Source organism: Euprymna scolopes, chromosome 23, assembly GCF_053919585.1.
Source record: "Euprymna scolopes isolate OS-2025 chromosome 23, ASM5391958v1, whole genome shotgun sequence".
NCBI lineage: Eukaryota > Metazoa > Mollusca > Cephalopoda > Sepiida > Sepiolidae > Euprymna > Euprymna scolopes.
Window position 1 is genome coordinate 38,473,502 of NC_136504.1, and position 5,120 is coordinate 38,478,621.

At 34.9% G+C, this 5,120-nt stretch overlaps 1 pseudogene; it reads left to right on the forward strand.

Moving 5' to 3' along the window:
- The first annotated feature begins 783 nt into the window (after positions 1-783).
- LOC145246372 (5S ribosomal RNA) lies at positions 784-901 on the forward strand (annotated as a pseudogene).
- The last annotated feature ends 4,219 nt before the right edge of the window (positions 902-5,120 follow it).

Consider the following 5,120-nt stretch of genomic DNA (forward strand, 5'->3'; position numbering starts at 1 on the left):
TCCATGTAGCGCTTCATGTTTTGTCTCTGTAGCAGTTTGACTGGTCTGCGCTTGTGCTTCGTGTGTGTTAGTCTCCACATCCAAGGGTTTTCCTTAATATTTCAGCTGTTTTCATTATTGTTGTTCGTTGTATTTTTCCAGTCATTCCTCTGATTCCAATTTCTGCCATTCTTTTTTCAAAGATTTTCGGGATTGTTCCTAGTGCTCCTACTATTATAGGTATTATTTTGATTTTTTTCATATTCCATATTCCTTTCAGCTCTCTGGCGAGCTCTGTGTATTTGCTCCGTTTTTACTTTTCTGTGGTCAGCTGGATTTTTCTTTTTTGTTAAATATTATGCTATCCAGTTTTCTTGCTTGGATGGGTTTATCAGTTTGTATATCTATGTCCTATAGGATTTTGTGATTCTTGTTATAAAATTCTGTTGTCGGCGTATGTTTATACCACTTTTTTTATTATTTTTTTTATTATTATTATTATTATTATTGTTGTTGTTGTTGTTGTTGTTGTTGTTGTTGTTGTTGTTGTTTGTTTGTTTGTTTGTTGTTTTTTTTTCAGGTTCTAAAAAAAATTCTTACGCTGGCACACATGGAAAATAGTATATTTGAAGTTTTCACAAGAATTATTATCATTGAAATCACATAAGATATTTTTGCAATTATATTATTTTTTTATGTGCGTGAAAATATTGAATAAACAATACTTAATTCAATGGTTAATCTAGTTTTTCTTCACTTGATATTAGTTTCATTGACACGGATTTTTTACATTAAGAGCCTGAAATATGCGGCATAATCACGTTGACACACCGATTTCCACTGGATCATCGAAGTTAAGCAACGTTGAGCCTGGTCAGTACAAAAATGGATGACCATTTGGGAATTCCAGGTGCTGTATATGCTCTCCGCTTATCTCGGCATTGTTTCCTGTCGCCTTGGGCTTCTCCTTTACACTGAACTCAAGCAGTGCCGCAATTACACGCGCAGCTCCATTTTACAGGGGGTATCCATTGTCTTAATAAGACTGAACGGAAGTATCGATCCTGAAATATCTTTTACAAAATTTAAATTGTCAATATCTATGCTGCTTTATTACTGCCTTTAAAAAGCAAAAATAAATTTATGGCCTTTTTTTTTTTTTTTTTTTTTTTTTTTTTTTTTAGTATTCAAAGCTATAACTTTAGCAATGGTGTTTTTGTTTTTCCCCAAATAATAATTACAAATTAAAAGTTCACCAAAATTCAGAAAATCAATCAATTTTAATGAAAATTTCAGTATTTATTAACTAACGATCACAGAACATAATGAACCAATTATTTCCTTCTTTAATCTTAGTAAGAATTAGCTGCCCATTCGTACAATATGCTTAAACATATTGTAATTTATGCCGATTGCGTATGAATTATTATAGAATCAATATTATTAATATATATATTCAATTATTTATTGTATATTACGAGAAATAATTTGCCCGGGTGACTAATTCGTAAAAAAAAAATTAATACAAAAATTAATTTAAAAAATAATAATGTTAATGTCGTTCATCAAATTCCGTCTGGGTTTTTTTTTTTTTTTTTTTTTTTTTACAATATCACGTCAGCTAATATTTAGACTTGACGATGGATGCCCTGAAAAAGTCACTTCTGATTAATGTTTAGTTTTAGAATCTGCCAACGAAGAAATGATTTGGGGCGATTTTAAATGGTATCTCTTCTTTTATCGTAATTTTAGTTTATTATTACATTTTCACCCCAAACAAAGAACAGTGCCACTTTGATGTGGGGGCTACTATCAGAGACATAAGATAAAGGACTACTATGTAGGGAGTTTAGCAGCAAGATGTCTGTTCATATTACACTCGAACTTCTGCATGTAGTACAGTTGGGGAAGCAGGAACCCTGAAGGGCATTCCAAAGTATAGCAGTTTTGGGGAAGAAACTATTGGAGTAGAAGGCTTTCTTACATTTAGGGATCTCTACTGTGTAAGGGTGGGATTTTGCTGCTTGTCTGGTTTGTCGGGGGTATTTACGTCGAGGGGGCACAAGGGCATGTAGTTCGTTGGAGCATCCACCATTAAAATGCTAGTAAAATAGGCAGAAAGATGCAATATTTCGTCGATGGGACAGAGGTTAAAGCTTAAATGACAGTTCAGGACCTATCAGGTTGTCGACTCTCTTTTGAACCTTGTCCAGGAGTGAGAGACTAGTAGCAAATCCACCAGCCCAGATGTGACAACAATACTCCATACATGGGAGAATAGTGGCCTTGTAGAAGTACAAGATACTTTCAGGCGTAAGTAACTTTCTAGCATGGTAGAGAGAGCCCACCTTCTTTGCAGCAGCCTTGATAAAGCTCTTTCATATATCTGTTCCAACTCATATCTGCCGTGAATGTTAAGCCGACGAGTTTGAACGAAGTACTTTCAGGTAATGTATCTTTAGCCATAGCTATTGGTGGTTGAAAAGGTTTTTTGTAATTATTAAAGGAAACGAGCTTTGAAGCATTAAACGTTACCATCCATTTTTTATCCCATTCTACCACAGATTGAAGTTCTTCCTCCATGGCTTCCTCCATTGCCTTGGATATGTGCCCATTTGTTTTCCATTCGTGCCTGTTATAGAGTGTGATGTCGTCAGTAAATATACCAATCTCAGAGACAATTTTATCAGGTAAGTCATTTATGAATATCAGGAATAATAAAGGTCCAAGGATCGACCCCTGTGGTACTCCCGCATTTATATCATATTGTTTAGACGTACGACCATCGAGGACTACATGGATTTTTCTCTTATTTAAGAAGGGTTTAATTATGTTAAGTATTCTTCTAGTAATACCATAGAATTTGATTTTTATGAGAAAACCATCGTGCCATACTTTGTCAAAAGCCTTAAATATATCTAGGGATGCTGCCCTCCATCCCCCCTGCCTTATCCAGTGCATGGTATATACGTTCAGGGATTACAGTTAGAATATCTGCAGTAGAACGGGATTGTCTAAATCGATATTAATGGTCGGACAGAGGTTTAGCAACTGTAAGGTGGTGGACTAGAGCTTCATTAATTATGAACTCAAATATTTTGGTGAAAAGAGGAAGGGGGTTAACGGGGCGATAATTTAATGAGTCAGTTATTTTGCCAGAGTTTTTGTAAACTAGTACTAGAGAAACAGTCTTCCAGCAGCCAGGAAAGCAAGATTCGTTAAGGCATTTGTTGAAGACTTTGAAGAGAACTGGAGCAATCTCAGCGAAGTATTTTTTAATAGTACAGCCGGGATGAGATAAGGTCCACATGCTTTTGGGGTATCTATGTTTTTTTTATGATATCATGTACTTGAGAAGGAATAATTTCAGATCATCTAGTGTGGTTTCTGTCCGCAAAGAAAAATCAAGGCGGGAGTGGTTTGCGGGATCCAAAGTAGAGTTTGAGATAAACTGACTGGCAAGCATGTTAGCTTTCTTGATTGCCATGCAAACAACCTCATGATTATTGGATAGTAGGGAAATTGTCGATTACCCATTATTTACTACATTGTTGTAGATTTTCCAGAAATCACGAGTTCCTAATTTCTGTGCTTCGATGCGTTTTCTGGTGGTTTTTGTGTATTCTCTCTTTTCTGTCGCTACTTCTTTCTTGCGATTACTTCTAGCTTCTATAAACTTCTGTCAGTTTGTACTGAACTTATGCCGGATAAATCTGTGGGGTGCATGTTCCCTCTGAGCAGTGGCAGCTGCGCAAGTAGAAGTAAATTGAACTCATTAATAAGGAAAAATAAATAAAATGGTGAGGTACACCCGGGTTTAAACAGGGGACCATTCGGTATGTCGTCGAATGCTCTACCATTAAGCTATATCTCCAAATTGTAATAAATCTGTTTTGTTTTTTTTTTAAGAAGAAATGATTTTCTAAGATTTTATTATCTCCCTTAGCCAGTGTAACGTAAAATATTCCCCTGTAAAAATTATTATTATTTTTTTTTTTTTTTTTGTAAAAGAGAGAACAGCTATTTTTAAGATCGGATTTTTTTTTTTTTAGATTATATCGGATGAATGTCTGTACAAAACATATCTAAGAACACTGTCAGACATATAAATTAGCTTTGTTTGAAGAAACTTTCAACAGATAGGCTCAGCCGTTTCGGAACCTATGAGGAAGAAACTAAAACAAACGCACACACACACAAAGTTGCTTTTATTTAATAGTAGCGATAGAGATAAAAGGAAACATAATTGCTTTATTATATTATGTGATTGTTAATTAATAAACACTGAAATTGTCATTAAAATTGATTGATTTTCTGAATTTTGTTGAGTTTTTAAGTGAAGGGTGGAGTCAAAGTGTTGTTTATACAGTTTGGAGATCGACCATTCATTTTGCACGTACCTATCGTATATAGAGGAAAGGAGAAAGAAAGAAAAAAGATAAAAAAGAGGAGAGAGAGAGAGAGAGAGAGAGAGAGAGAGAGAGAGAGGGGGCTATATGTAGATAAATCTGATATAAATCAGTCGTTTTAAACGCGGATTTCTCAATGACTGTCACCGTTTGACAAACCTTTTTTTTTAATGTCCAGGCCGAGCGTTTACCACTAATTATTCCTCCGCCGAGAAATCACCGCCTCAGGGATGAAAAGCGGCCCACGAGATACACAAACATACGAGAATTACCTCCCTTTTCTTCTTTCTTTCGTTCTTTCTTTCTTTCTTTCCTATTTAAACCAAAAGTCAGAAAGGAAGGAAGGAAGAACGCGTGGAAGAAAGCGTGGAAAAAAAAAAAAAAAGACAAAAAAAAAAAAAAATGAAAGCGAGAGAAGACAGCTATTATAAAAGAAATAAGAGCGCAAGCAAAGTATAAAATAAAAATAAAAAATAAAAAGAAAATAAGTTCCCCCGCAGGTGATGCGTTTGCTTGCGATGCGGCATAATTTTAAAATGCTCTGTTTAAAATTCATTAAATTATAACGAATTATACAAAATATGTTTAAATAAAATCGATTTTTCTGGAAGGTAAAGGTTCTTGTTGTTTACGGGTCGCAGGGTGGGAAAACTGGTCGTTCGTTTGGGCAGTGGTTTTAGCATTTTCAAATTGAAATATGATGGGCGATTTATTTGAACATGAAATGTGAAT